This window comes from Schistocerca gregaria, unplaced genomic scaffold (assembly GCF_023897955.1).
Source record: "Schistocerca gregaria isolate iqSchGreg1 unplaced genomic scaffold, iqSchGreg1.2 ptg000352l, whole genome shotgun sequence".
Lineage (NCBI taxonomy): Eukaryota > Metazoa > Arthropoda > Insecta > Orthoptera > Acrididae > Schistocerca > Schistocerca gregaria.
In genome coordinates, this window is record NW_026061812.1 from 5,693,792 (window position 1) to 5,715,197 (window position 21,406).

The window sequence follows — 21,406 nt, forward strand, 5'->3', positions numbered from 1 at the left end:
ACTTCGATTTGCATGAACTGAGTGTTACATATATATTTTTAATGTCGCTGAAAACGAATCTGAAGTCAGATTTTCAATATTCAAAACAGCTAATCCAATACGGAGGGCAACCGATTATGTTTTGACCAATTTTTACCAAAAATGTATTTTCGTTATTTACGTTTAGTCTGCAAGTCAAGGAGTATTTATCAACCCTTCCTCTACCTCTGATTGTTCCTAGACAGCAACATCCTGTTCTTCTTGGCAGGAAAAGCCGATCTGTCAAAGCTGGATATGCAGCACTCGGCAGCCTGCACTTGATATTCGTCCGTATTTTCGGTGAGTATGTTTCCATGCATTCTGCAGTATGAATCATTTTGAGCACGTGCGACACGGGACGAGTTATCATCTACATCTATATGGATACCCTGCAAAACACATTTAAGTGCCTGGCAAAGGGTTCATCGAATCACCTTCACAACTGATAATTAATTGAAACCCTCAGCTGCCGACAGGTGTTGTTGATATACTTCGATGGGGACAGCTGAAAAGTGTGCCCCTACTGGGACTCGAACCCAGAATCTCCTGCTTACAAGGCAGACGCTCAATCCATCTGAGCCATCGAGGGCACACATGAACAGCACGACTGCAGGAATTTATCCCTCGCACGCTTCCCGTGAGACTCACATCCCCAACCGTCCACAATCCGCATACGTAATGTACTTAATAGGTATTTGTCCATCCACTCATTACTGGCTCACACTAAGGTGACGATTCCCGTAAGAGTTCCGGCAACCTGTGCGCATTCGCACAGACGAAGGTCAATGGCTGGGTAACGTTTAACCATAGATATGAAGATGGTAACTGCTCTCGAAAGAACAGGCGCCACTGACGACCTTGCAACTCTTCTAGAATACATGATAGACCGGCCGATGTGGCCGAGCTGTTGTAGGCGCTTCAGTCGGGAGCCACGCGACCGCTACGGTCTCAGGTTAAAATCCTGCCTCGAGCATGGGTGTGTGTGATGTCCTTAATTTAGTTAGGTTTAAGTCGTTATAAGTTCTAGGAAACTGATGGCCTCAGATGTTAAGTCCCAAAGTGCTCAGAGCCATTTGAACCATCAGTCCCTATGTTTACACACTACTTACAGTAACTTATGCTAAGGACAACACACACACAACCATGCCCGAGGGAGGACTCGAACCTCCAACAGGGGGAGCCGCGCGAACCGTGACAAGGCGTTGGACACATGGCGGGTACCCCGCGCGGCTCATGGCAGCCGTGACACTGCTTCAAACAATGGACTGTAGAAACTTTTGTAAAGCACGGATTAAAAAAAAAACTTTCTGTTCCAAGAGTCTAGACAAGTACACCTTTAAAAAATGCAACTACAAAGAAATTGAATTTTCGAACGTTTTGAATGAGAACCTGTCCTTATGGAACACCGTTGATCAAATGTCACAGGGATTATATACTCAGGTTTCACATGTGGATTAACACTTTCTAATCAATATCCGGAATGAGCAGGGCTTAAAACTTTGAAGAGTTAAATTTCAAGGGCCGTTCTCTTGTATGCAAATAGTTTCACAGTAGAAATTTCTCTAGTTTTATTTATTAATTAATTTATTTATTTTTTGTTGTAGGTAAAGAAGGATAGCATTGTGAGGAGGGGGAAGGGGGGGGGAGGAATCTTGCATCTCCCACCTTGGAATTCTCAGTACAGAATTTTTATTCATTACGAGATTCTTAGCCACTTGCAGAAGTGATTTCGAGTGATTCTGCAAAACTTTTCCTTTAGCCAATCGTAGCAACTATAGGATTCCGTTCCTGCTGCATGACATGTCTCGGAACTTAAACCGACCAACTCATTTGCATAAAGAGCTAGCTTATCATCCGCTTCTTTACTTGCGTAGACCGTTCATGGTCTGCAAAGAATTTTTTTCTTTAATCGTTTTTTTATGTCTTGTATAAACTGCAACACTTTCTAAACTTTCTAAACTTAGCGCCGTTGAAGCATGGTCTTTTACTGAATGATCAAAAAGCAATGCTGACAGCTGGAGTCCAAGGTTTTTATTAATCAAGCCGTTTGTATTCTTGTGGTGATATCTCCGTACAGTCTTTCATTCCCTAACGCATATTTCTTTATATCTAATTGAGAAGTGAAATACCGGTTTTCATAGATGCAGATTTAAAATATTTTAATATAACGCAATAAATATTTCATTAAAATTTTCATCCCCTTATGCTCGAAGTTCCAAAACCAGAAAAACACGTAGTTTTTAAAAATTGTAACATATTAGCCGAATACGAATTGTCAGATATATTTAGCAATCCTTTCATAATGAACCATTTTCTGAAACATCTCACACCCTTTAGGGGTTGGGTTTTCAAAAACAATTAAACACGTATTCTTCTATTTAGAGCCGAGGAGCCAAATTCAAATCTTCATCCATTTAATTCTAAAAATGCTTTCATAGTGAAATATTTCATAAAACATTACATCCCCTATTTCACTCTATTAGTGAGTTAAATTTCCAAAAGCAACGAAACACATTTTTTTTACATCCAACCGAGATGTCAAATACCTATTTTCATAGATGTAGCTATAAAAATGCTTCAGTAGTTCTTTAATAATGATTTATTTTCAAAAAACCTTCACTAATTATTTTATCCCCCAATGGAAGAATTTCGGAAAATGCTAAATACCTGTTTCTTTTTTGTATCTGACTGAGACACCAAATGTCAATTTTTCGTAGTTTTGTAGTTATAGCTTCAATAGGGACATAGGGACATATTTAAAAAAAAAAGACTTTCAACCCATGTTTCACCCCCATAGGAGTGAAATTTCGAACAATCTCTTCTTAAATGATGCTTTCAGCGTAAGATTTACACCTTCATCAAATTTCAAGTCCGTATACTTTGCAGGTTGGGCTGGAAGGCTATGGGTCAGTGAAACCTGTGCCCCTATTGCACCTTCTTGGAGGTTGTAGTTCCAAAAACAGTGAAACACGTAGTTTTCAATAACACAATATTCATAGATTTCGCTTTAAAAACTCTTTCGCACTGAAATACTTTCATAAAACATTACATCCTATATTCCACCCTCTTAATCGTTCAATGTATCAAAAACAGGTTTTCATATATTTCATGAAACATTTCATCCTCTGTGATATGGGGTATGGTAGTAACACACCAAAATCACAATAGTAATCCGTTGTAGTTGCTACATATTTTATTACAATCAAAAGCATTATAAAATCACAAGGCCAGATCAGTTGGACAAATAATAAATAAATTTCGTTAAGTGGAACGAGACCCGTAAAACTTGAAATTTGAATATGACTAGGTATATATACTTAGGTAAAGCTTTACTTAAATAGCACAAATGTCCATAAAATCCATAGCAGAACTCTCACTACTTGCAATCAGGGGAGAAACAGATTAAGCGTAAAAATACAGATATTTAACGTTCGGCTTGCCAACTTTCCTAAACAAAACTGTATAAAAATGACTAAAACAATTAAGGGGGTCCTTTAATTTTGACTAAACGGACCTTCAAATTTACTTACTCAGTTGATTAATCAACAATATTCTTACAATGATTACAACTAGAACATGACTATATGACAATACCCTTAAAATAAGGTTGCTTCAATATTTCGTGTGAATTGGCGATAGACGCGAGCAGACCAAGGATTCAAATCAATACAAGAGATCCACGAGGCAGAGAATGACATAGAAATATACTCAACATGGCAATGCAATTGAACTTTGGATGCTATAGTTCAGCACCGGAAAGATGGAATCACGCAAAAGTGACAACATAACCCAAGATGTAAAGGAGAGGACATGGCCTCAAATATCTCTCTGCCGCCGTGGTGCTCTGCTCCCAGTATGCTAGCGTCGACCGCTGCCAGTTATCTCTAACACAACACACATCAAGAGCAGACAATTTTCTGAGACATAAACTACACAACCCTATCTGGAGAACAGGTGAGCAATACAACTGGACTGAAACCAATGAGCCTCCGTGAGTTACTTGGCCAGTGCCAGCCCTTAAACTTTGATTAATAAGATCACTAAAAATCATACCGAAGTTAAGATGACGAGACTTATCTCCAGGTTCGCCATATTAGTGGCAGAGACAATGAATTGGCGACGCTCTTATCCGTATGTTCGCGGCAGAGTCTGGGGAAGGCAAGGGCCACGTGGAGCCGGATCTGGGGGTCAATTTCCTTCTCTCCGAGACACCCGGCTTCTTCTGCGACTTAGCCGGCAAACAGGCCGAGGACCCCGGGTGGGGACCGATTCGGCAGCAGTTGGCGGATGGCGAGGTCTTCGGGGGCTGGGGTGGGGGGGGGGGGGGTGTCTTGTGTAAAGGGGAAGACAACCGTGGTGAAGGGAAGGTCTGTATTCCACAGGAACGAGTTAGCATGGCACTCAGATATTTCCACGATTCGGCGGTAGGGGATCATTTGGGGTTCTACAAGACCTTGAACAGAGTTCGGGAACACATGTTTTGGCCCAACCTATATGGCGATGGCATGCGATTTGTTGGCAACTGTGTCCAGTGTAAGCGCGGTAAGCCCGATGTTGGGCCGCACAGACAACTACTACAGTCGGTTAGCGAGCAGTGCCCTCTGGACCGCGACTCAAAGATCGAAACATCGATCGACGGAAACTGGCGCCAGAAACGCACCAGCTCACTCTATTTCATCCCCTTAGGGGTTGAACTTCCAAAAACACGAAAATACGTATTTTCTTATTTGTAACCTTGAAGTCAAATACCAATTTTCGTAGATATAGCCTTAAAAATACTTCCATAGTCCTTCCATAATTTTTTATCTCAAGATAAAATGTTCACCTACTATTTCACCTCATAGAGGTTAAATTCCCAATAATACTGGAACACATATTTCTTTATTTCTGACCTAGAAACCAGATACAAATTTTCGTCTGCCTAGCTTCAAAATTACCTTAATAGCTACATGTTTCAAAAATCCTTTCATTTCCTGTGTATCCCCCTTAGAGGTGGAATTTCGAAATATGCAGTATAAGCGGTATAAGATCAACAACCTTTCCAAATCTCAAGGTTTATTTTCCTTGGCGGTCTGGACTGTGTGAATTTCATAGTAATGGCCTCCACACACACACACACACACACACGCACACACACCCACACACACACACACACACCACTAACAATGCCACCACCACCTCCTGGGGAAATTTCTGCAGACGCCCTTGTTCCACTGCAGTCATATTTTGCCGACGACCTACATTTAGCAGCGTGGGAGGGATAGTGTCGTGCAACAGACAGTATACTCAGTAGACAACGAACTGTTCGTTGTGAAATCAGGGACATAGGAACCGAGACTGACACAGAAGGTGCTGAAGGTGAAGCACACTAGACTCGTGTCTACCACGGCTTCAAATAGTATCGATTTACTATGAACGGAAGTTCCGAAAAGTGAGCAAGTAATTTTACAGTAAATTCAGTACCGATGGTGAGGATATACAACGAAAAACATTTCTATAATATTTCAGAAATAATGAAACATTCCACTCAAGTCGCGTGGCAGAAAACGCAATGGATATGCTTGCACTTAAGACGGAAGGCCCCACGTGCTTACGCAGGCTTACGACAGATCGCAAAATTCGGCAGTAGGCGTAAGCCAACCTCTTGTGCTGCCATCTGTTATTGATGCCAGGCATCAAGGTCTCAGTAGTACGACCATCCACTGGAGAGTAGTTGCTTTATAAGTACTCCGTCTTCAGGCCACGAGTGACCTACTGGGACAGCACCATCCGACCGCCGTGTCATCATCCGTGGAGGATGTGAACAGGAGGGGCGGGGATCAGCACACTGTTCTCCCGGTCGTTATGATGGTTTTCTTTGACCGGAGCCGCTACTATTGGGTCGAGTAGCTCCTCGATTGGCATCATGAGGCGGCCTGGATGATCACCCATCCAAGTGCCTTCAACGCCCGACAACGCACTTAACTTCGGTGATCTCACGTGAACCGATGCAACCTCCGCGGCAAGTCCGTTGCTGCAGATATTTTAGAGTAGTTGTTACGTTTCATAATTATCTAGTTTACGGGGAAAATGTAAAAAAGGCGATTGTCACCGAAGCTACAACTAATCTGAATTTCTGGTTAGTTATCAAGTGGTCTTATGTGCAAGCCTGATTTTTTCATCCTTTGCGGTGGGAATGATTCAAACCCGTCATGTTCTTCTTATGAGGTGTTCTATTTATTTTGCACACAATGATCGTTTGTAGTTGTGTTGAGTTACCACCTTGATAAATTTTTGGATGGCGCACGTATCATAACTGAGATCTGCGCTTGCGCTTAATGGCTGAAGGTCAATTAGCGTAATGAGTAGTAGCGAATGTTATAGTAACATGTTTGTAAATTATTTCAGGTAAATTACCTTAGTAGTGTAATATTATCAGTATACCAGTACAGTATGTGGGCCAATTACGTTAGTCATGGAATACTATCCGTATAAGACTATGTCACCTTGATGTCCCGGAATTTGCTTCAATTTTGGAATCCACGAAAGAACTGGAAATTTTCCTTTACACAGCTTTCCATATAATTTCTATTACAGTGATTCAGTCTTGTCTGTCACTCGACTTTTCTGACTGTGAAATAAATTCTATCGCTCATGTGCTTATTACCTCTTCGTGTTTCCATTTGCCGATATTGCGCATAAACACATACATATCTCAACGTTGCTATGTACATTGATGGAACGACACACTTTTCTGTGGCGACACTGCAGTTTAGAGATAGAAAAACCGATCAGTTAAAACGACATGGGTATTTTAGTTCTGAATAACCGATGTCTTTCGGTATTTGTTTGCTCTCGGTTATAACAAGTATCTTTTTATATTTTCCTGATAACCACGTAAAAACAGATATACCAATTAGCCACAGTTGTCGTAGTAAAATTTTTAGTTTTCAAATAAACCTTTTTAAAAAAAGACGAGTAATTTTTATTCGTAAGATTTCCATAGCTCTGAGATACTGCGTTATTACAGAGAAAATGGGAAAAGTGATGTATGCCACTTTAATAACACTGCTGATAGAAACGAGCAACAAGTGAATTGGTCCAACATTGCCGAGACAATACTGTGCCTGTTATACAAGCAGTGCGCGAGAATGGACGCAGTTTCTCGCTGTTGTCGAACGTCAGTTGTAACACAGAATGGCACCATCTGGAAGCCTGGAAGTATTTTACGATATGCAGTACGAGTGAAGCACAATGGTCGATTTGGTCGACTTGCGACATCATACAAGGAAAAAAGTTAAAATTTTACAAATCATTCATAGTTCGGGATAAAAATAGAAAGTGCCTGATCTGCTGCCTGTGTCTACGTTATCTGCTTTTAGCCGTTAACAGAGAAATTAAAACGAAAAAGAGAGTTCTCCTGCCGCAGTTTTCACTCTTTATCGCTGGATTATACGTAATGCCCGCATAGTGCTGTGATAACCGATTTAAATATAATTTTTGAGCAGAGTTCTAAAAACTAAAATCAGTAGGATAATACTGGCAGTTTTCTGTGGTATAGAAGTACTCGCTATATTTTGAGAGAAACAGCGAACAGCGGACAAAGTTTTATTGGACTATTTAATTTAAAGAAATTAGAATTATATTAATACCGTCAGTTGCTCACGGGCGTTGATAAATACCAACGTGGACAAGTGAAAATGTGTGCCACGACCGGGACTCGAACCCGGGATCTCTTGCTAAAATGACAGACGCTCTATGCATCTAGGCCACCGAGGGCACAGTGTATGGTTCGACTGCAGGGACTATCTCGCGCACGCCTCCTGCGAGACTCACATTCTTACCTTGAATGTCCATACACTACAGTCGTAGAGTCCCACTCCAACACACTCATTCCTCGTGGAAGACATGTCCATATCCATATAAGTATATGGTTCTGGCAATACCAGCCATGACCTTCTTCTGTGAAGATGCACAAGTATTCCCCGAACTGTTACGGGACTTGGTAAGAATGTGTTCCACGAGTAATGAATGTGTTGGTGTGGTACACTACGAATGTAGTGCGTGGACATGGAAGGTGAGAATGTGAGTCTCGCGGGAAGCGTGCGCGAGATAGTACCTGCAGTCACACTATCGTCTGTGCCCTCGGTGGCTCAGATGGGCAGAGAGCCTGCCATGTAAGCAGGAGATCCCGGGTTCGAGTCCCAGACAGGCACACATTGTCACCTGTCCCCGTTGATATAATCGACACCCGTGAGCAGCTGACGGTATTAATATAATTCTAATTTCGTTCTGGACGGCTGCAGGTCATCATAAATGTATTTGACGTTTCGATTCCATTTATCAAGAAACTGAGAAAGTAAAAATTTTTATCTTTGTTTGATTTCTACGTTTACAAGAGGAAATAATGTAAATAAAATACTGAAAATCGGTTATTACAAGAACTGGTATTGTGACGGGCTTTAACAATTAGGTTAAAGTGAGGCTGGGAAACTGATAAGAGCCGAAAACCAGTTGTTTGAGCGATAACCGACATTCCCACTGCTGTTGTGAGTGGTAAGATTGACGCGCAAGGACATCTAGAACAGTTTCTCAGAAAGGTTACTGCAACTCTGATGTTCTCAAAATAAACGGGCCAGCCATTGGCGTCCGCGAGGGGGAAGGGGAGGGGGAGGGGAGGAGGTGGGGAGGGGAGGATAGGCAAAAGGGCACTTTCACCCGTCGCCCCTAACCATCCTTGGAATCTGGAGTAAAGAGTTTTTATTCGTTACAGTATACTCATACTCTTCCAGATAAGAATTCTCCACAATACTGCTAAACCGTAGCTTTGACCAGTTGTAGCGCTTATAGAGTTAGGGTCTTGTAGCTTGATGCACCTCGTAACTGACCAGCTGATTTGTACACAGAGTGCCAGTCTCAGAATCATGCACTCCAGCCCCGACGCGCCTTCCCCCCTCCCCACCACTGGAAATATTTCTGCAGACTCCAGTCTGCCACTGTGCATATATTTTGATAACATCCTGGTTTTAATAGCATCGAAGGAACAGCATTGTGGAGTAAAGGGTAGACCTAGCACAGAACACACCATTCACAATGAAACGCATCACTTAGTAGATGGTGAAGTACTCTGAAGCTAGCCAGATAGAAACAGAACCTCCTGGCACTGTATCTAACCCAAATTCTAATCTTACACTAATCTCTTGTATGTACCTACCACGCCCTCAAAGAGCCAACGATTTACTATTATCAAAAGTTCCGAAAAATGAGGAAGAAATTGACCCACACTTTTTTCCGTTGTTCATTATTTCGATTACCCCATAAAGGGAATGGACTTGTAGCCACAGGTTACACAAGCGATAAATGGTTTAAAATACATAAAAAGAGATGACAATAGGAAACGATTTTTAAAAACACAATGATGCGGCTTTTACGATTTTTACAGGAAAAAAAAATGGATGACAAAATAAAGGTTTTTCAAAAATATGCTGGTGGACAATATTGGGGATTTTTTATCTTTATAGATGACTAGCGGGAAAGCTTGGTGTTGACCAGGCATTTATTTACAGCTGTGCGTCCACGTCCGTACTATGCAGCGTCTGGCCTTGTCCTGAGTTTTTATGACGTATCTCCTGAAACATGTGTCGTACAATGATATAATTTTGTAGGTGCATTCAGCGTCATATGCGGATACTGTCTGCAAAATTTATTGCGAATATAGTAGCAAAGAAGTAACAAATTTAAATGTCACGAATGCTGTGATCCCCACACACTTGGGTGCAACCAATGTACACAGGATGCTTGGCTCGATCATTATGGCTACCATCACCGCTGGTCGAAATTGGACCAGCTGTGTCGACGTAGTGAAAATATAAATGTGCATAACATGGTAAACGTCCATTCTTTCTAGCCATCAGACCTGATCTACGATCAAAAATATCATGTAAAAGTGGTAGGGGCAACGGCCTTGCCGCAGTGGATACACCGGTTCCCGTCAGATCACTGAAGTTTAGCACTTTCGGGCGTGGTCGGCACTTGGATGGGTGACCATCCGGGCCGCTATGCGCTGTTTCCATTTTTCGGGTTGCACTCAGCCTTGCGATGCCAATTGAGGAACTACTCGACCGAATAGTAGCGGCTCCAGTCAAAGGAAACTACCACAACGAGTGGGAGAGCCAGCTCCTCCTCCACCCTCAGTGAGAATGACGTGGCGGTCGGATGGTCCTGATTGGCCACTTGTGGCCTGAACACGGAGTGCTTTCTTAAAGGAGTGCTCCCTACATAAAACTGACAGTCTTGACTCAGGGACTGTCCATGGTAAATGCTGCATTGGACCTACGAATACTATTAAAATAACGGTTTGAGTTCTCTTTAGTTGTCCAATCATCTGAAGTGAGTCCTTATTGAAGTAAGCTGAAAAATAGATTTTATGTTAATGGCGGATAAATTTTATGTTAATGGCGGCAAATTAACTTTACCCTAATGACACACAAGGTCAATGCCGTTCTATCACGTAAAGTATTCTCAGATCGAAATGTTTTGCATTACCAAATCTCCAATGTAGATCCATCATACCGCAATTATAATTCTCAAAATAATTTGGAGCTACGTTCAATGCATATTTAAATGCATCTTTCAAAACAATACCAGAATTCTCATTAGATCATCATTATCAGTGCCTAGAGTATTCCTATTATTTCGTCTACCAAAAACCGCGTCTCACTATGGCTTTTTCAGTACGCTGTTTTGTTTTCCACTGCTGACAATAGAAACGATCTGGCAGATGTGACATTGTAGATGTCCAGTATGCGTGTCTTAATGCAAATAAACCGTCTGGAACATTTACCCTTGAACCTCCCTAGAATGGGATTTCATGGAACGTTATTACTTTCCTGTGTCCATTTCTATCACACCAGCTGATCGCCACGACTGGGGAGAGTGAGGAGGGGGTGGGGTGAAAGTTGGCAGCACTTTGAGTGGCAGAAACCTCACGTTTCCGTCATTTGTTTTCATAATGACGTAGTGCCAATTCGTCACATTGGACGCTTTTCTCTCGGAAACGTTTACATTCATCGTCTGGATATCAATGTCGCCTTCTGAGGTATGCAGTCGCACCACTCTGTACGAAATAGGTTCTAAGCTGATGCAGTCGACAAGTAACGTCGAAATATATCGTCACCTCGAAATATATCGACACCTCGAAATAAATCCACACCCAGAAATAAATAGCCAACCCGAAATAAATCGCAACCTCGAAATAAATCGACACCATGAAAAAAATCGAAACTTCGAAATAAATCGACACCTCCAAAAGACAGCTACATCGAAATGATTCGATATCCCGAAATATATCGACATCTAGACGCATTTCAGCTTACAATATAGATCGATATCTCGAATCTCACGGACCTCTCGAGATAAATCGAGGTATAGAAATATATCGATATCTTGAAATATATTGGTACCTAGTAATATAAAGATATCTCTAAAAATACAATATCTAGAAATTTATGGATTACTTGAGATATAGAGGTTTCATGAAATATATCGATATCTCGAAAGGAATCGATATCTGAAGTACACCTATACATGGAAATATATCGATAGCTCGAAATAAACAGACAACCCGATTTCTTTCGGTATATCAAACTAAATCGATATCTCGACATAAACGGATACTTCGAAATCAATTGATACCTGGAAATAAATGGATGCCTCAATATTGATAGATATCTCGAAATAAATCGACATCTCGATATAATGAGTGCTTCGAATAAGTCGATATATCGAAATGAATCGATAATGGGAAAGAATGGACGTCTTGAAAAAAATCTGTACCCCTAAGAAAACGATTCTCGAAATAAATAGGTATATCGAAATATATCACTATCTCGATAAATACCGATATCTAGTGGTCGGATATATGTTTCAAGTTGACTTGACATATCAGTATAGTTCGATATACATCAAAATACTTTGGATTTTCAATATACCGATAGATTTCTAGACCTCGGGGAAAAAATCGCCGATCCGACCTCAGTGCAAAAACGCAGACCTAGGGAAAAAACGCCGACCTCGGGGAAAAACGCAGACCTCGAGGGAAAAACGTCGACCTCGGGGTAAAACGCCGACCTCGTGGGAAAACGCCGACCTTCGGAAAACTGCCGACCTCAGGAAAAATCTAGTTCTATTAATTTACACAGACACTAATGTATGTCACCATTAGGTTCTCAAAATACAACCAAATTCCTGGTATTTATCACCTCACACAAAAAGTGGTCGTGACAGAAAAGTCTCGTTCTTTAGAAAGTTTAGAATGAGATGTTCTAAATATTGCAGTTTATCCATTTACAATAATCTACAAGCACTGCACAATGAGAAGAGACTGTCAACCACAGCACTTTGAAATAGTGGACAGCCAGGAAGACAGAGGTCGCATTGCTGTTTCTAATCCTCTGGTGCTTGAGATTTAGAATCCAGGATTGCCTCGAATGAGAACAGCAATAATGGATGTCCTGCACCAGTGTAGAACTTACTCTGGAACTCCACAGAAAATCACAAGGCACAATTATATCACATCATTCTCAGCAAACTACAGAAGCCTCTAATGGACGTAACAACGTTGTCACCTCCTTCACCAGTGAAAGATCTTAGTAGCTATTGAGTCAAGAGTAGGTGGCCAATTAATAATTTGCCGTTTCTTAGCTAACTTCAGTGTATATGGGAATACTCAGTGGACATCTTTAACCATCATAATTTACTGTCTAAGATATGTCAACTTCCCAGACTATAAGTATAAGCAGAGCTTGGTCTTTCGCAATCCGAGATTGTTTAGAATGGGTATCAAGGGAATCAGATCCACTGGGCATTTAGAGCAACCTGCTTTAAACAATATGAGCAGGCAGTAGACACAGACACAGAATTTGGAATTTCTCTGTGAAGTGGTTACCTTCATCGTCTGAAAACTTATGTTGTGTGCTGCGCTATGTGGAGGTACTAATAGCAACACAGTAAAACACAGAAGAAGCTTATAAGTTGATGTAATCAGCCAGTAAGAAGCAGTAAACTTTAAGTTTTAGTAATCGATTATTGACTTATTATCCGGCTTTGGTGCCTTGACATTACCGACGACCTTAAGATTTTGCATGAAGAGAGGCCTAAAAGCCACGTTACACGAGAGAATGTGAAAAGTGTTCATATGTAGTAAAAACCTAAGAAATAAGCCCGTTTTCGTCATTTGCTATTAAATCGACGTATTGCCAGAGCGTTACATTGGCAGCTTTTCTCTCTGAAACGGTTACATTTATCGTCTGCAAACTTATGTCGCGTGCTAAGGAATGCAGAGACACTAAAAACAACACAGTAGAACATAGAGGAAGCTTCTAGGTTGATGTAATTAGCCCGTAGGAAACAGTACAATTCAGGTTTTAGTTATCGATTAGTTGGGAGCTCCAATGTTAGGCGCGTAATGGGGCCCCTTAGGGATACGGCGGCTAAGGAGGGGAAGAAATCCAGTGTGCACTTCGTGTGCATTCCGGGAGGAGTCATTCCTGATGTGGAAAGGGTCCTTCCGGATGCCATGAAGAGCACAGGGTGCAGCCAGCTGCAGGTGGTGGCACATGTCGGCACTAATGACGTGTGTCGCTTTGGATGTGAGGAAATTCTCTCTGGATTCCAGCGGCTACCTGATTTGGTGAAGGCTGCCGGTCTTTCTTACGAGATGAAGGCAGAGCTGACCATCTGCAGCATCGTTGAGAAAACCGACTGCGGACCTTTGGTGCAGAGCCGGATGGAGGGTCTGAATCAGAGGCTCAGACGGTTTTGCAACCTTATTGGCTGCAGATTCATTGACTTGCGCCATAGGCTGGTGGGGTTTCGGGTTCCGCTGAATAGGTCAGGAGTTCACTACACTCAGCTGGCGGCTACACGGGTAGCGGAGGCTGTGTGGCGTGGACTGGGCGGTTTTTTAGGTTAGAAGGCCTCGGGAAAGTGCGGGATGGGCTGCAATGTCAAAGGGTGCTTGGCAATTACAGGACGTGCTTGGATCAAGGAACAGTCGGAATTATAGTTGTAAATTGTTGTAGTTGCGCTGGAAAAGTCCCTGAGCTTCAAGCGCTAATAGAAAGCACAGAAGCTGATATCGTTATAGGTACAGAAAGCTGGCTAAAGCCTGAAATAAGTTCTGCAGAAATTTTTACGAAGTCTCAGACGGTGTTCAGGAAAGATAGATTAGGCAGAATTGGTGGTGGAGTGTTTGTGTCTGTCAGTAGTGGTTTATCTTGTAGTGAAGTCGAAGTAGATACTCCGTGTGAATTGGTGTGGGTGGAGGTTATACTTAAAAGCCGAATTAAGTTAATAATTAGCTCCTTCTACCGACCCCCAGACTCCGATGATACAGTTGCGGAACAGTTCAGAGAAAGTTTGAGTCTCGTAACAAATAAATACCCAACTCATACGGTTATAGTTGGTGGGGATTTCAACCTACCCTCGGTATGTTGGCAAAAATACTTGTTCAAAACCGGTGGTAGGCAGAAAACGTCTTCCGAGATTGTCCTAAATGCATTCTCCGAAAATTATTTCGAGCAGTTAGTCCACGAACCCACGCGAATTGTAAATAGTTGCGAAAACACACTTGACCTCTTGACCACAAACAATCCAGAGCTGATAGAGAGCATCATGACTGATACAGGGATTAGTGATCACAAGGTCATTGTAGCTAGGCTCAATACCATTTCTTCCAAATCCATCAGAAACAAACGCAAAATAATTTTATTTAAAAAAGCGGATAAAGTGCCACTAGAAGCCTTCCTAAAAGACAATTTCCATTCCTTCCGAACTGACTATGCGAATGTAGACGAGATGTGGCTCAAATTCAAAGACATAGTAGCAACAGCAATTGAGATATTCATACCTCATAAATTGGTAAGAGATGGAACGGATCCCCCGTGGTACACAAAAAAAGTCCGAACGCTGTTGCAGAGGCAACGGAAAAAACATGCGAAGTTCAGAAGAACGCGAAATCCCGAAGATGGGCTAAAATTTACAGACGCGCGAAATTTGGCACGTACTTCGATGCGAGATGCCTTTAATAGGTTCCACAACGAAACATCGTCTCGAAATTTGGTAGAAAATCCGAAGAAATTCTGGTCGTATGTAAAGTAGACAAGCGGCAAGACGCAGTCAATACCTTCGCTGCGCAGTGCCGATGGTACTGTTATCGACGACTGTGCTGCTAAAGCGGAGTTATTGAACGCAGTTTTCCGAAATTCCTTCACCAGGGAAGACGAATGGAATATTCCAGAATTTGAAACACGAACATCTGCTAGCATGAGTTTCTTAGAAGTAGATACCTTAGGGGTTGCGAAGCAACTCAAATCGCTTGATACGGGCAAGTCTTCAGGTCCAGATTGTATACCGATTAGGTTCCTTTCAGATTACGCTGATACTATAGCTCCCTACTTAGCACTCATATACAACCGCTCGCTCACCGATAGATCTATACCTACAGATTGGAAAATTGCGCAGGTCGCACCAGAGTTCAAGAAGGGTAGTAGGAGTAATCCATTTAACTACAGACCTATATCATTGACGTCGGTTTGCAGTAGGGTTTTGGAGCATATACTGTATTCAAACATTATGAATCACCTCGAAGGGAACGATCTATTGACACGTAATCAGCATGGCTTCAGAAAACATCGCTCTTGTGCAACGCAGCTAGCTCTTTATTCGCACGAAGTAATGGCCGCTATCGACAGGGGATCTCAAGTTGATTCCGTATTTCTAGATTTCCGGAAAGCTTTTGACACCGTTCCCCACAAGCGACTTCTAATCAAGCTGCGGAGCTATGGGGTATCGTGTCAGTTGTGCGACTGGATTCGTGATTTCCTGTCAGGAAGGTCGCAGTTCGTAGTAATAGATGGCAAATCATCGAGTAAAACTAAAGTGATATCAGGTGTTCCCCAGGGAAGCGTCCTGGAACCTCTACTGTTCCTGATCTATATAAATGACCTGGGTGACAATCTGAGCAGTTCTCTTAGACTGTTCGCAGATGATGCTGTAATTTAACGTCTAGTAAGGTCATCCGAAGACCAGTATCAGCTGCAAAGCGATTTAGAAAAGATTGCTGTATGGTTTGTCAGGTGGCAGCTGACGCTAAATAACGGAAAGTGTGAGATGATCCACATGAGATCCAAAAGAAATCCGTTGGAATTCGATTACTCGATAAATAGTACAATTCTCAAGGCTGTCAATTCAACTAAGTACCTGGGTGTTAAAATTACGAACAACTTCAGTTGGAAGGACCACATAGATAATATTGTCGGGAGGGCCAGCCAAAGGTTGCGTTTCATTGGCAGGACACTTAGAAGATGCAAGAAGTCCACTAAAGAGACAGTTTACACTACACTCGTTCGTCCTCTGTTAGAATATTGCTGCGCGGTGTGGGATCCTTACCAGGTGGGATTGACGGAGGACATCGAAAGGGTGCAAAAACGGGCAGCTCGTTTTGTATTATCGCGTTATAGGGGAGAGAGTGTGGCAGATATGATACACGAGTTGTGATGGAAGTCATTACAGCATAGACGTTTTTCGTCATGGCGAGACCTTTTTACGAAATTTCAGTCACCAACTTTCTCTTCCGAATGCGACAATATTTTGTTGAGCCCAACCTACATAGGTAGGAATGATCATCAAAATAAAATAAGAGAAATCAGAGCTCGAACAGAAAGGTTTAGCTGTTCGTTTTTCCCGCTCGCTGTTCGGGAGTGGAACAGTAGGAGATAGTATGATTGTGGTTCGATGAACCCTCTGAAAAGCACTTAAATGTGAATTGCAGAGTAGTCATGTAGATGTAGATGTAGATGATTTATTAGACGGCTTTGGTGCCAGTGAAATAACCGACTACCTTAAGATTTGGCATTAAACAAGGTCTGGCAGCCACGTTACACGAGAGAATGTGAAAAGTGTTCATATGTACTAAAAACCAAGGAAATCCGCCCGTTTTCACATCTGCTTTCGAATCCACGTAATGCCAGATCGTCACATTGGCCGTTTCCTCTCTGAAACGGTTACATTTATTGTTTGCATAGCTATGTAGCGTGCTGCGGTTTGCGGAGACACTAAAAGCACCATAGTAAAACACAGAAGAAGCTTTTAATTTGGTGTAATAGCCAGTAAGAAGCAGTACAATTCAAGTTTTAGTTATCGATTATTGAATTTTTAGCCGGCTTTGGTGCCTTGGACATGAGCTAGGACCTTAAGATTTGGCATGAAGGGAGGTCTGGCAGCCACGTTGCACGGGAGAAAGTGAGAAGTTTTTATGTGCAGTAAAAACCTAAGAAATCCGCCCGTTTTCGTCATCTGCTTTCGAATCGACGTAATGCCAGATCGTCACATTGGCCGTTTTCACTCTCAAACGGTTACATTTATCGTGTGCAAACTTATGTCGCGTGCTGCGGTATGCGGAGACACTAAAAGCACCATAGTAGAACACAGAAGAAGCTTCTAAGTTGATGTAATAGCCAGTAAGCAACTGTACAATTGAAGTATTAGTTATCGATTAGTGAATTTTTAGAAGGCTTTAGTGCATTCGACATGAGCTAGGACCTTACGATTTAGTATGAAGGGAGGTCTATGAGCCATATCGCACGGGAGAATGTGAAAAGTGTTCACATCTAGTAAAAACCTGAGAAATCCGCCCGTTATCGTCATTTGCTATCGAATCGAATTAATGCCAGATCGTCACATTTTCCGCTCTTCTTTCTGAAACGGTTACATTTATCGTGTGCCATGCTATGTCGCGTGCTGCGGTATGTGAAGACACTAAATACACCATAGTAGAACACAGAAGAAGCTTCATGTAATACCCAGTAATACCCATGTAATACCCAGTTCATGTAATACCCAGTAAGAAGCAGTACAATTCAAGTATTAGCTTTCGATTATTGACTTTTTAGCCGGCTTTGGTGCCTTGGACATAAGCTTGGACCTTAAGATTTTGCATGAAAGGAGGACTAGCAGAAGCGTTGCACGGGATAATGTGAAAAGTCTTCTTATGTAGTAAAAACCTGAGATATCAGTCCGTTTTCGTCATTTTTAATCAAATCGACTTTAAGCCAGATCGTTACATTGGCCGCTCTTCTCTCTGAAACGGTTACGTTTATCGTCTCCAAAGCAGTGTCACGTGCTGCGGTATGCGGAGACACTAAAAGCACTATACTAGAACACATAGGAATCTTCCAAGTTGATGTAGTAGCCAGTAACACGTAGTACAATTCAAGTTTTTGTTATCGATTATTCACTTTTTAGCCGGCTTTGGTGCCTTGGACACGAGCTAGGACCTTAAGATTTTGCATGAAAGGAGGACTAGCAGCCGCGTTGCACGGGAGAATGTGAAAAGGGTTCTTATGTAGTTAAAACCTGAGATATCCGTCCGTTTTCGTCATTTGTTATCAAATCGACTTAAAGCCAGATTGTTACATTGGCCACTCTTCTCTCTGAAACGGTTACATTTATCGTCTGCAAACTTATGTTGCGTGCTAAGGAATGCGGAGACACTAAAAACAACACAGTAGAACACAGAAGACGCTTCTAGGTTGATGTAATTAGCCCTTAGGAAACAGTACAATTCAAGTTTTAGTTATCGATTATTGATTTATTAGCCGGCTTTGGTGCCAGTGAAATGACCGACTACCGTAAAATTTGGCATTAATCAAGGTCTGATGAGCCACGTTACACGAGAGAATGTGAAAAGTGTTCATATGTACTAAAAACCTAAGAAATCCGCCCGTATTCGTCATTTTTTATCGTATCGACTTAAAGCCAGATCGTCACATTGGCCGGTCTTCTCTCTAAAACGGTTACATTCATCGTGTGCAAAGCTATGTCGCGTGCTGCGGAATGCGGAGACACTAAAGCCACGATAGTAGAACACAGAAGAAGTTTCTAAGCTGACGTAATAACCAGTAAGAAGCAGTCAAATTCAAGTTATAGTTATTGATTAATGACTTTTTAGCCGGCATTGGTGCCTTGTACATGCGCTAGAATCTTATGATTTTGCATGAAGGAAGGTCTATAAGCCACATCGCACAGGAGAATGTGGAAAGTGTTCACATCTAGCAAAAACCTGAGAAATTCGCCCGTTTTCGTCATTTGCAATCGAATCGACTTAATGCCAGATCGAATATTGGCAGCACTTCTCTCTGAAACGGTTACATTTATCGTGTGCAAAGCTATGTCGCGTGCTGCGGTATACGGAGACACTAAAAGCACCAAAATAGAGCACAGAAGAAGTTTCTAAGTTTATGTAATAGCCAGTAAGAAGCAGTACAATTCAAGTTTCAGTTGTCGATTACTGTCATTTTAGCCTTCTTTGGTAACTTGGACACGAGCAAGGACCTTACGATTTTGCATAAATGGAGGATTAGCAGCTGCGTTGCACGCGAGAATGTGAAAAGTGTTCATACGTAGTAAAAACCTGAGATATCCGTCCGTTTTCGTCATTTGTTATCATATCGACTTAAAGCCAGATCGTTACATTGGCCGCTCTTCTCTCTGAATCGGTTTCATTTATCGCTTGCAAAGCCATGTCGCGTGCTGCGTGCCGCGTTGCTATTGAGATTGTGAAAAGTGTTCATATGTACTAAAAACATGAGAAATCCGTCCGTTTTCGTCATTTGTTATCGAATCGACTTAAAGCCAGATCGTCACATTGGCCGCTCTTCTCTCTGAAACGGTTTTATTTATAGTCTGCAAAGCTATGTCGCGTGCTGAGGTATGCGGAGACACTAAAAGCACCATAGTAGAACACACGTGAAGTTTCTAAGCTGATGTAGAAGCCAGTAAGAAGAAGTATAATTCAAGTTTTAGTTATCGATTATTGACTTCTTAGCCGGCTTTGGTGCCTTGGGCATGAGCTAGGACCTTAAAATTTTGCATGAAAGGAGGACTAGCAGCCGCGTTGCAAGGAAGAATGTGAAAAGTGTTCTTATGGAGTAAAAACCTGAGATATCGGTCCGGTTTCGTCATTTGTTATCAAATCGACTTGAAGCCAGATTGTTACATTGGCCGCTCTTCTCTCTGAAAGCATTAAATTTATTGTCTGCAAAGGTATGTCGCTTGCTGCAGTATACGGAGACACTAAAAGCACCATAGTAGAACACAGAAGTAGCTTCTAAGTTGATGTAATAGCAAGTAAGATGTAGTACAATTCACATTTCAGTTATCGATTATTGACTTTTTAGACGGCTTTGGCGCCTTGGATTTGAACTAGGACCTTAAGTTTTTGCATGATGAAGGACTAGCAGCCGCTTTGCACGGGTAATTTGAAAAGTGATCATAAGTAGTAAAAACCTGCGAAATCTGTCCGTTTTCGTCATTTGATATCGTATCGACTTAAAGCCAGATCGTCACATTGGCCGCTCTTCTCTCTGATACGGTTATATTTATAGTGTGCAAAGCTATGTCGCGTGTTGCGGTATGCGCGAGACACTAAAAGCATCATAGCAGAACACAGAAGAAGCTTCAAAGTTGATGTAATAGCAAGTTAGAAATAGTACAATTCAAGTTATAGTTATCGATTATTGACCTTATACCCTTCTTTGGTGATTTGGACATTAGCTAGGACCTTAAGATTTTGCATAAAGGGATGTCTAGCAGCCACTTTGCACGGGAGTATGTAAAAAGTGTTCATATATATAGTAAAAACCTGAGAAATCCGTCTGTTTTCGTCATTTGTTAACCATTCGACTTAAAGCCAGTTCGTCACATTGGACGCTCTTCTCTCTGAAACGGTTTCATTTATAGTCTGCAAAGCTATGTCGTGTGCTGCGGTATGGGCTCGACACGTAAAGCACCATAGTAGAACACAGAAGAAGCTTCTAAGTTGACGTAATAGCTAGTAAGAAACAGAACAATTCAAGTTTTAGTTATTGATTATTTACCTTTTACCTTTCTTTGGTGCTTGATTGATGGGAAGTCTGGCAGCCACGTTGCACGGGAGAATGTGAAAAGTGTTTATATAAAGTAAAAACCTGAGAAATCGTGCCGTTTTCGTTTTTTCTTATCGAATCGAATTAAAGCCAGATTGTCACACTGCCCGCTCTTCTCTCTGAAACGGTTACATTTATCGTCTACAAAGCTATGACGCGTGATGCGATATGCGAAGAAACAAATAACACCATAGCAGAACACAGAAGAAGCTTCTAAGCTGATGTAATAGCTAGTAAGAAGTATTACAATTCACGTATTAGTTATCGATTATTGTCCCTTTAGCCGTCTTTGGTGTCTTGTACATGAGCTAGGACATTAAGATATTGCATGAAAGGAGGACCAGCATCCGCGTTGCTCGGGAGAATGTGATAAGTGTTGATAAGTAGTAAAAACCTGAGAAATCCGTCCGTTTTCCTCATCTGTT

The 21,406-nt window shown here is 41.8% G+C and overlaps 1 non-coding gene across 1 annotated transcript; it reads right to left on the reverse strand.

Moving 5' to 3' along the window:
• Nucleotides 1-533: 533 nt before the first annotated feature.
• Nucleotides 534-608, reverse strand: Trnat-ugu (transfer RNA threonine (anticodon UGU)). Its single transcript has one exon. It is a non-coding gene; the product is annotated as a tRNA-Thr (tRNA).
• Nucleotides 609-21,406: the final 20,798 nt, after the last annotated feature.